We start from the raw sequence: 12145 nt of genomic DNA on the forward strand, positions 1-12145 counted from the left end.
ACCACAGAAGCATTTTCTGGTGTAGTGAAGCACAGTTTGGAAAGCAATGTTCTGGATTTTCTATTATCTGATTGATTGGAAATACATGTGACAACTAAAGAACTTCAATTTTGATATCTTCTCACTGCAGCTGAAGATCCTCATATTATTCTAGTACTTTTTCATCAATTTATACATTTACAAAGTTAGTGATATTCGTGCAGTGTCGAAAGTTTCTTTTGCTCATTCTTCGGGTAGGGAAAGATGTCATGGTCGGTACTAAGTATAGTAGGAGGATACATCATAATATAGTTGCCGGTTAATTTAATAAAGAGGTCTAGAAGCTATTATAGAATGGAAGGGATAGCGTCTGGACATCCGGACGAACGGCGCGTCACGACGTAGCTCCCAAGCAGGGTCGAAGCCAGAAAAAAAATTAGGAGGGGCTGAACAAAAGAATAGAGGCTTTTTTATCTTCTCTTAACCTTAGCCCCTCCTATATAATACATATATGCATAAAATTTTAAGGGAGTGCTTAGGGGGCTCCACGTGCCCAGGATCGGTAGGGGGGCTAGAGCCCCCCAGCCCCACCGCTGGCTCCGTCGCTGCTCCCAAGGCTCCTCTGTCACGCGCGCCCGCGAGAAAAAGCCACGCCGCTAACGGCTCGCTCGCCCATGCCCACGCATGTGTAGGGACCATTCAAGCCTACTCTGTTTCACGCGCCCGCATGCACACAACAGTAGCAACACCAGCAACAGCGTGGCGCGGTAACGTGCCCGCATGCACACAATAGCAGCAGCACCACCAGCAGGCGCACATAGCCCTAGCACCAGCAGGAGATGCGGTCACGCGCCCGCATGCACGCAGCAGCAGAACCAGCAGACGCACATAGCAGCAACATCAGCCTAGTAGACGGTGCAGTCACGCGCCCACATGCACGCAACAACAGTAGCACCAGCATACGGCATTGTGACCCACGGCGGCACAGTGACCCACACAGCAGCAGCAGCATATTTTTGAAAACATACGGTGACCCACACACAACAGCACACCATGCCATCACAACATGTGCTCCCCCGAGATCTACTTTTAAAACATCCAAATGAAACAATTGCAACATACATCTGAAACAGATGAAACATGCATGTATATAGCTATAGCAACATATACAACATTCAGATATACTTTAGCAATATTCAGATGAAACACTTGTAACAAAAGTCTGAAACATCTAAAACACTAGAAACATGGGCTAGAAACATACGTGTATAGCCATAACAACATCTAGATAAAACACTTAAAACATACGTCTGAAACACATGAAACACTTGAAACATAGGCTTGCAACATGCGTATCTTGTCATTGCAACATATGCAACATTCCATATCTACTTTTGCAACATCCAGACAAAATATTTGAAACATAAGTCTGAAACATTGAAACACGGCGTCGCTGGCGGCCACAGCCTACATGGTGAGTAACTGCGATAGCCAACAAGATCGGGTCAGGGGGGCATCGCTCCACGCGCTCGCGCTCGTCGGCGTGGCCCGTCGCTCTGGCCAAGCTAGCGCCCGTCGAGATTTTTTTTTAATTTTAACACTTTTTGAAAACTACCTGCTACTGCTGCTGGTGGAGTAGAGATGCCGGTAGCCGGATCCGAATGGAGAAGAGAGAGGTAGCAGCAGTCGATGGAGATCAGCCCTGTCGGTGCGAGTTGCAAGTCATGCGGCGGGGGTAGCGGAGTCGTTGCTTGGGACTTGGGAAGGCCTTTTCGGCTCGGCATGTGCATTGTGAAGCGGAGTGGGTTTCTTTCTGAGAGAGTGAGAGATGAGGGGCTGGTCCGCTGTGCAGGCCCGGGAGCCACGTCCGGACGGACGGATGCCCGTGGCCGAGCATTGCTGATTATAGAATTAGATTAGAAGCAACGGTAAGGAAAACAGACTCTAATTAAATAGGACCAAAGCCATTAGGACTCTTGTAAGACCTCTCTCTGTATATAGAGGGGATCCGTTATTGAAAGTCAATGAAAGGCAAGGAAGGTTAGGGATTAATTCCCTTTTCCATATATCTATCTCAACCGCTGCCCCGTTCCTGTGCGTCATCGGCTCATCGCTGCTGCTGTATGCTGCCGTGCCGCTGCTGCCATGCTTTAGCCGCGACAGCGGTCCACTGGGGAGTGGGATGAAAACGGATCGGAAACGGACGAATATTAACGATATTACATTTGTTTTCATATTTCTATTCGGATTCAGATTCGAATACAGATAGTGTCAACTATGTCAAATAGGATACAATTGGATATCGACATCATAAATATACGATTTGAGTATTCGAATACGAATACGGTATCAGATGTTGGATATCCAGACTCGGATACGGACAGATCTAACCTCTAAACGGATTCGGTTTCAAATACGGTCGGAAAATATCCGTACTGTTTTCACCCCTACCGGGGAGACCCATTACATACTCACATTCAAGAATCCAATCATCTTGACTCCAATCCAATCATGAAAAATAAAAATAATTAGTACACTAAAAAGTTGTCATAGTATGCATAACTAATAGATTGATTGTGCCAATAATTCAATCATGAACAAACACCCAAGATAAAATAAGTTGTCATAGTATGCATAACTAATAGATTGATTGTGCCGATAATTCAATCATGAACAAACACCTAAGATAAGATAAAATGTGAACAGACACGTCAAGGGTAAAGTACTCATAAAAGATCAAACATTTTATGAAAATTCATGTCGCTACCGTTGCAACGCGTGAGCAAGCACCTGCTAGGTTAAAATGTATGATGATGCCACGGACAACCGGGATCGCAACTGGAAGAATACCAATACTGGCAAGCACTAGTCCTGCGACCAAATTTCCGCCTCTGCTGCCTCTGTTTCTTCCACCTTGCTCTGGGACGTCGGGAGTGTCAGGGGCAGGGGCAGGGCCGGTGACGGCCTTGACCTCGGCGTGCGCGTGCTGGCATGTCTTCTCGTGCTCTTCCTTGCCGTGGTACGGCGTCTTGGCGGGGCAGCCGCGGCTGGCGTTGGCGCACGAGACCCGGACGGACTCCACGATGTGCTCCACCGCGAAGCAGCGGCTGAAGCCGGTGGCGCCGCCGCACATGTGACAGCTCCTGCCAGCGAGCTTGCCACGGCAAGATGAGCATACCACATGCCCAACTGCACACTGCATATGTACATGGGACGAATAATAATGCTAATGCTCCGTGCAAAAGCGATGTGTTGTTTGTGTTTCTAGTTTCCACAAGGAATAATCGAGACGATGAGAAAGGAAACAACCTGAAACACCGGAGGCTTGAGAGGCCGGTAGCAGATGGGGCAGTCAAGAACCTCCAGTTCAATCTCGACGGCGGTGGCCGTCACCCACCTTGTTGCCCTGCCCCTGCTGCTACTGTCGTCTTCCTCCTGCAGCCGTCGTCGTTGTACCTCCTCCTTCGACTCCATCTTGTTCTCCATACGTGTCTGATTTCTGAGATAGAAGAGAACCAATCACGCCAAAATATTCATTGCTCGCTGATGCATTTGAGTGACAGAGTGCACAATTTATGGACTACACCGATCGGTCTACATTAGTTGCAGGAGATAGAATATAAATCAACTGGAGAACTAGATAGAATCTACTACATCAGCGCAGAAGGCTAACACGTGCAACGGTGCCAGATGCAGGCGCCACCACCACGGCCTGTCCCTCCGCGCTCCGCGCTTGCGGACCTGCAGCGCCGGTGCGGCGGTGCCGTGGACGGTGGCTGAACTGAAGCAACTCCGCTCCGAGCCTCCGACGACTTGTGAAGACGCGATCGGAGAGCCGAAGACGAAACGACGGAGTTCCTCCAACTTGCCGAGTTCCCGTACAGACCATATTTTTTATAGCACTTCCATGGGCCTGTTCCATCGCATGGGCCACACTTCCATGGGCACGGGCCTGGCCAAAGAAAGGGTCCACACTATACTAGAGTACTATTTTCATCCTAAAATAAATTCATGTCTCGTATTTTGATAAATCAGCCAATCTTAAATTTAACTAAATATATAAAAAATACTAATATTCATAATACTTATAGAAATACTAATAAATAAGTATCATTAGGTTAGTCACGCTAAATATTTTTATAGCACTGATAATATTTTTTATATCAAATTAGTTTAACTTTAAATTAGTTGACTACTTGAAATACAAGATGTATGCTTGCTCCTACTTTGAAACAAAAGGAGTACTACATAATGAACCCAGGTTCAGAGATCCTCGTCCATCATTCGCTTCAAGAATTCGCTACAAGAGAACAAAGATACATATATCTCTCTTTTTTTTTAAAAAAGGTAAAATACATTTTTCAACCTCCAACTTGCACTGTAGACTGTAGTCTGATTTTTAACCTTGAACAGCGAAACGGTGTAATGGATGTCCTCTAACTGTCAAAATTGAACAAATTCAGTCATCTTGCGGGTTACAAAGGCAGTTTTATATTTTCTAAAAATAATAAAAAATTTTGATTTACATTTTAAAAAATCATAAATAAAACATTATCTACATGTTTATGATCTATATGGAGTTATCTAGAACTAATTTGTTTCTGTTCATATTGCTTTATTGGTCATACTTGTGCGCATTATTTATTTAAAAGAAATAAGATCCAAATAATTCTAAATAGAGTACCAATATATAGCTAACAGTTTTAGGTGAAAACTGATACTCGTTCATTTTTTCTGATTTAATAAATTAAGTTATGATTTTTTAGAGATCAAACCCATAATTGTATTATTTTGAGGAAATGGAAAACCACCTTTGAAACTAATCCCATGATTAAGTTTGTTCGGTTTAGACAGTTAGAGGTTGTTTGTTACTCAGTTCGTAGTTTAAGGCTGAAAATCAAACTGGCGTTGAACTTGGAAGTTGAAAAAGTGCTTTACCCCTATAAAACAATACTCTGGTGCATTCGCTGTAGCTCAGCACAAAAATTTGGCGTGTTCGCCGCCGGCTCTGCTGCACCAAAATTAACTTCTCATAATGTACTTAAGCTTGTGCAGCCGTAGCCTGCAGCTAAAAAGTAATCCCTTCATTTCATTTCAAATTATAAGACATTTTAACTTTTCTAGATACATACTTTTTGTTATACACTTAGATATTACTATTGTCGGGTACCTTAGAACGGGGTACCCCAAGCAAACATCGAAAGGGTCGCTAAAGTCCCATCTAATAAATAAAAACTAGAAGGCAAGTCGTGGGCCCCTCACGAGCCACGACCGAGCCCACTGGGTCCTTTTCCTCCTCGCCTCGAGCCTCGAGCAGGAGGTCTCGGCATCCTGACGCAAACTCCGCTTCGCCCGAGGCTCTCCGGAGAAGGCCTCGGTAGGGAACGCCGTCTCCGCCTCGCCCGAGGCCTCTCGCGCAAGGCCTCGGCAAGGAGCCGGATCTCCGTCTCGCGCGAGGCCTCATTCTCCATACTGCTCGAGGCCGGCTCGTCCGCAGCCCGTCGCCCCCGCCTCGGTCAACCTCCCGACAGCACGTCACGTCTCATTAATACTCCAACCACTCCCGCAATCTCAGCCGGACGGTGGCTCAACGCCACAGAATGGCCGACGCGATCCGAGGTCGCATCAGCGCCATACCGGCTGGGATAGGGCACGGCGGGGATTACCGGCCACTGTGTCCTAACACTGTGACCACGATCCGCGCCATACCGGCTGGGATAGGGTACGACGGGGATTACCCGCCACTGTGTCCTAACGCTGTACCCACGATTAGCCACTCGCACAAGGCCTCGGCACTGTACACCAGGGCCTCGGCGACCTTGGGGTTCGTGCCCGCCGAGACCCCCCCACCGCAGTGCAAGCCTCGGCACCGACCAAGTCTTGGCCTCGCGCACACTCTGTACACAGTGGTTTGCACGTTCATCGCCACGTCCGCTCCAAGGCATTCCCGGGGCTCCCACGACGCACAGGGTCTGATGGGACAACCACGCCGCCCTAGTGCTCCAAGGACAGACCACTCCTACGACCACGCCGCCACAGGAACAGGCCACAGGGCTCAGACGTGCCACCCCTATTGGCACGACGCCGCATAGTAATACATGTACGGTCCTTGTCCTCCCTTCAACTATAAAAGGAGAGGATTTGGGCCACTTAGGGAGAGAGGACACTGGGTAACACACACGCACACATTCCAGCCGCTTGAGAGCAACGTCTCAGACGGCCCACACGACACTCTGCTGAGACCTGGGACTAGTTCCTTCTTCCCCTTAGCTTGTAACCCCCAACTACGAGCACTTCGGTGCAAGGAATACAAGTTCGATCTCTCAGACTAGACGTAGGGCACCGATTGCCCGAACCAGTATAAATCTTGTGTCTCTTTGCATCACCATCCAGAATTAGGAGCACGCAGAATAATTCACTGGTTGGTTGAGGATCCCCCCCCGGTCTGAAACACCGACAGTTGGCGCGCCAGGTAGGGGGTGTCTGCGTGTCAGTTTCGTCATCCCAGCAGGTCCTGGATGGCAGACCCCGTACGACCATTGCGTCTTGGCACCGTAGTTTGGTTCGGGAGCCTAGAGTTCATGTCTCTAGGGCACGAGTATGACATGGTACTCCTCACACCTCGAGTCCCACCGTCCGACGATGAAGTTACGCACCGGCAGCCCGTGCGCAGGCGGCGCCCAGGCGGCTGCTCTCGCCGCGCTCACCGGGCACGACGCGAGTAGGGCCACCCTGACGCTACGCGAACCCGGGGCGGCGCGCCACTCCCCGCCGATATCCTACGACCAGCTGTTGGCACAGGGTCCCTGGCTGGGGACCTGTCTGGCCTGAGCTTAGATAAAGGAAAATCACCGGTGACACGCGGCGATGCCCAGTCATCGGGCTCCGCTCCACCACTCCCTGAAGAACCGACCCCGGCGGAGCAGAATCTGGCAACGGCACCATCCCCATACCCCTTTGGGTTGAGAAATACCATCGCCTCTTACGCCTACGCTTACACTGCCGCTCACGAGGATCCCTCGGAACGTCGCCAGCGCTTCGCTCTTGACCTAAGCACCCATGCCGACTCCTCAGATGAGGACGAGGCAGGGCCTAGAGCGGATTTCTCCAGGCTCCACGACCCTGAGGCTTTGCGCCAGTTCTTAGCTGCAAGTGACTGCTGCCTCGGCTACTCCGACTCCGACGACGAAGGCACTTATGACCCCACTCGCGAGTGTTTTCACGTCAGGCTCGGGATGCCGAGGGCCGGCGAAGAGGATGAGGGGGCAGGTAGCCGATCCCCGCTTCATCCAGGGGCGGGCGCTGCCACGCCCCCACGCAATGTCCTGCCAGCCGCACGAAATGAGAACGTTGCTCTTGCACGACCTCAGCGCCTAGACCTAGAGCAGCTCCGTGAGCTCTAGGCCAAGGTCGAACAAGACTAACTCCTTCTACAGCAGCTTCGAGACTCTCTCAAACAAGAACAGCAAGGCCGTGGCAAAGATGGGGGTGCCCGACGGAGGGCCCACGATGTGCATCACCGCATCCATGACGACGAAGGGAGTGAGCAACCCCCAGTCTTCAATCGCGCCAGCCAGAACGTCGCGGCTGCGGCAATGCTGGTCCGCGCAATGCCTGAGCCTTCTACCACAGAGGGGCAGCGGGTCCACGGCGAGCTCCGCGATCTCCTAGAGACCGTTGCGGTTTAGCAGGCCGAGAGTTCTGCCTCCCGACGGCACGGGGGCGCCTCGAACCTTCCCACGGCACCACCTCGGCAGGACAGGGAAGCCTCGGCTCGTCCCGAGCCTGACCGAGCGCCAATAGCCCACAGGGTCCCTGTGCTTCTGGACTGCTTCAGCAATCGATGCGAGGTGCAGGGAGACCATGAGGTGGTCAGCAGACGACAACGCCACGACAACGAGGGGCCCGCTCAGGGCTACCACCCACACCGAGGCGGTCGCTACGACAGCGGGGAGGACCACAGTCCTTCCCCTGAGCCACCAGGCCCTCGGGTCTTCAGCAGGGCCATCCGCGCTGCTCCTTTCCCCGCCCGGTTCCGGCAGCCGGCCAATCTCACGAAGTACAGCGGTGAGACCAACCCGGAACTCTAGCTTGCCGATTACCGCCTAGCCTGCCAGCTAGGTGGCGCGAACGATGACCTGCTCATCATCCGCAATCTCCCCTTGCTCCTGTCGGACTCAACGAGAGCCTGGCTCGAGCACCTTCCTCCCTCGCAAATCCACGACTGGCGCGACTTGGTTAGGATCTTCGTCGGGAACTTCCAGGGCACATACGTGCGCCTTGGGAACTCCTGGGATCTTAAGAGCTATCGCCAGAAGCCAGACGAGTCTCTCCGAGACTTCATCCGGCGCTTCTCCAAATAGTGCATCGAGTTACCCAGCGTCGGTGATTTGGAGATCGTCCAAGCTTTCCTCTCCGGCACCACTTGTCGGGACTTGGTCCGAGAGTTAGGTCGCAACGTGCCGCGCTCTGCTGCCGTGCTCCTTAACATCACCACCAGCTTCGCCTCGGGTGAAGAGGCTATCGGAGCCATCTTCCTCGACACCGACACCAAGGGTAAGCAGAGGGACGAGGCCCCCGAGGCCTCAGCCTCCCACCTCCCTAAGAGAAAGAAAAAGGGGCGCTTGGGGAAGCGGGAGGTCCTGGAGGCTGATCTGGTCGTGGCCACAGAGCGCAAGAATCCTCGAGGCTTCAAAGGCCCTAGGCCCTTCGACGACATGCTCAAGAAACCCTGCCCTTACCACCAGAGCCCGGTCAAGCACGCTCTCAAGGATTGCACCATGCTGTGGCGCTACTACGCTAGGCTCGGGCTCCCCGACGATGACGCCAAGCAGAAGGGCGTCGGTGACCGGGATGAAGGCAAGGACGACGAGTTCCCCGAGGTACGCAACGCTTTCATGATCTTCGGTGGGCCCTCGGCATGCCTTACGGCGCGACAGCGCAAAAGGGAACGCCGAGAGGTCTTCTCGGTCAAGGTGGCCACCCCCTAGTACCTTGACTGGTCTCGAGAGGCGATCACCTTCGATCGAGATGACCACCCTAACCATATTCCGAATCCCGGGCAGTACCCACTGGTCGTCGACCCGATCATCGGCAACACCCGACTCTCCAAGGTGCTGATGGACGGAGGCAGTGGCCTCAACATCCTCTATGCCAACACCCTAGAGCTCTTGGAGATCAACCGGTCGAGGCTCCAAGGCAACGTCGCACCCTTCCACGGCATCGTGCTAGGGAAGCGCACGCGACCCCTCGGGCGCATCGACCTTCCTGTCTGCTTCGGCACCCCCTCTAACTACCACAAGGAAGTCCTCACCTTCGAGGTAGTCGGGTTCAGGGGAGCCTACCACGCCATTCTGGGGCGTCCGTGCTACGCCAAGTTCATGGCAGTGCCCAACTATACCTACCTCAAGCTCAAGATGCCAGGCCCTAGCGGTGTCATCATGATTGAATCCACGTACGAACATGCATACGACTACAACGTCGAATACATCGAGTACGCTGAGGCTCTTGCAGAGGCCGAGACCCTCATCGCCCACCTCGACCAACTCAGTGGCGAGGTGCCTGACTCCAAGCGTCGCGCGGGGGCGTTCGAGCCCGCTAAAACCATCAAACTCATCCCGGTCGACCCCACCTGCCCCGACGACCGAGCGCTGAGGATCAGCGCCACCCTCGACATCAAATAGGAAGCCGTGCTCGTCGACTTTCTCCGTGCGAACGCCGACATATTCACATGGAGTCCCTCGGACATGCCGGACATACCAAGGGTGGTCGCTGAGCATGCCCTAGACATCCGGGTCGGATCCAGACCCGCGAGGCAACGCCTACGCCGCTTCGATGAAGAAAAGCATAGGGCCATCGGTGAGGAGATATAGAAACTCTTGGCGGCTGGGTTCATCAAGTGTCCCACCTAGAGTGGTTGGCTAACCCCGTGTTAGTTAAGAAGAAAATGGGAAATTGAGGATGTGTGTAGACTACACCGGTTTGAACAAAGCCTGTCCAAAGGTCCCCTTCCTATTACCTCGAATCGATCAAATCGTCGATTCCACTGCAGGGTGCGAGACCCTGTCTTTCCTTGATGCGTACTCTGGTTACCATCAAATCAAGATGAAAGAGTCCGACCAGCTCGCGACTTCTTTTATCACACCATTCGGCATGTACTACTACTTAATGATGCCCTTCGGTCTCAGAAATGCAGGTGCCACGTACCAGCAGTGCATGACCCGGGTCTTTGGCGACAACATCGGGCAGACCGTCGAGGCCTACGTAGACGACATCATGGTCAAAACCAGAAAGGCTGAGGATCTCATTGATGACTTGAGGATAACCTTCAAATGCCTTAGAGAGAAGGGCATCAAGCTCAATCCTGAGAAGTGTGTGTTCGAGGTCCCCCGAGGCATGCTCTTGGGATTCATAGTCTCGAAGCGTGGCATTGAGGCCAACCCAGAGAAGGTCTTGGCCATAACCAACATAGGACCAATTAGAGACCTCAAGGGAGTGCAGAGGGTCATGGGATGCCTTGTGGCCCTGAGCCGCTTCATCTCGCGCCTCGGCGAAAAAGGGTTACCTCTTTACCGACTCTTGAGAAAATCCGAGCACTTTTCCTGGACCCCTGAGGCCGAAGAAGCCCTCGATAGACTCAAGAGGCTGCTCACCAATCCTCCTGTCCTGATACCCCCGGCCATGGACGAGGCCCTCTTACTCTACGTCGCCGCAACTACCCAAGTGGTCAGCGCCGCCGTAGTGGTAGAGAGGCAGGAAGAAGGGCATACTCTGCCCACCCAACGACCTATTTATTTCATCAGCGAGGTGCTCTCTAAGACCAAAGCACGCTACCCCCACGTCCAGAAGCTGGTCTACGCCGTGGTCCTGGCCCGGCACAAACTGCGCCACTACTTCGAGTCACACCCAGTGACTGTGGTATCATCCTTCCCCCTGGGAGAGATAGTTCATAATCGGGAGGCCTCGGGTAGGATAGCCAAGTGGGCTATCGAGCTTATGGGGGAAACCTTGACCTTTACGCCTCGAAAAGCGATCAAGTCTCAGGTCTTGGCCGATTTCGTGGCTGAATGGACAGATACCCAACTGCCACCTGCTCAAATTCAGACGGAGTGCTGGACCCTTTACTTCGACGGATGCCTGATGAAGACCAGGGCAGGCGTGGGCCTGCTCTTCATTTCTCCCCTCGGAGTACACATGCGCTACATGGTGCGGCTCCACTTCACCGCCTCCAACAATGCGGCCGAATACGAGGCCCTCATCAATGGCTTGCAAGTCGCCATCAAGCTTGGGGCACGGCACCTCAACATCTGAGGCGATTCGCGGCTCGTCATAGATCAAGTGATGAAGGAGTCAAACTGCCTCGACCCCAAAATGGAGGCTTACTGCAAGATGGTACGACGCCTAGAAGACAAGTTCGATGGTCTCGAACTAAATCACGTCGCGCGAAAGTACAATGAGGCCGCCGACGAGCTGGCAAAGATGGCCTCGGCATGAGCCCCGGTCCCCCCAAACGTCTTCGCTAGAGACCTCCACAAACCTTCCATCGGTTGCACCACGACAATAGAGGAGGGCCCACCTATGGAACCCATAGCAAAGCCCGACGCCCCCTCTGCTGCCGAGACCCCCTCGACTGAGCCCGAGGTCTTGCAAGTCAACGCCGAGCCTCCGCAGACTGATCAAGACGCGGATTGGCGAGTCCCGTTCCTCGATTGGCTTGATCGGGGGGAGCTTCCTAACGACAGAACCGAAGCGCGATGGCTCACGCGCCGAGCCAAGACCTACGCCCTCTACAATGATGAATTGTATAGGCAAAGTCCCTCAGGTGTCCTCCAACGTTGTATCAGTGCCGAGGCGGGCCAAGCCCTGCTTTGGGACTTACACGCAGGCGCCTGCGGGCACCATGCGGTGCCTCGGACGCTCGTAGGGAACGCTTTCTGCCAAGGGTTCTATTGGCCGACGGCGGTCGCCGATGCTACCAAGCTAGTACGCTCCTACGAAGGATGCCAGTACTATGCTCGGCAGACGCATCTCCCGGCCTTGGCCCTGCAAACCATCCCCATCACATGGTCGTTCGCCGTGTGGGGGCTCGACATGGTCGGGCCTCTGCAAAAGGCCCCCAAGGGCTACACCCATCTACTGGTATCAATCGACAAGTTCTCCAAATGGA

The 12145-nt window shown here is 53.1% G+C and overlaps 1 pseudogene; it reads right to left on the reverse strand.

The window, feature by feature from the left end:
* LOC136460353 (E3 ubiquitin-protein ligase SINA-like 3) overlaps window positions 1–3457 on the reverse strand; it is a 34095-nt pseudogene extending 30638 nt beyond the window's left edge.
* Between the last annotated feature and the right edge of the window lie 8688 nt (window positions 3458–12145).

The sequence above is a fragment of the Miscanthus floridulus genome, chromosome 6, assembly GCF_019320115.1.
Source record: "Miscanthus floridulus cultivar M001 chromosome 6, ASM1932011v1, whole genome shotgun sequence".
NCBI classification, from domain to species: Eukaryota; Viridiplantae; Streptophyta; class Magnoliopsida; order Poales; family Poaceae; genus Miscanthus; species Miscanthus floridulus.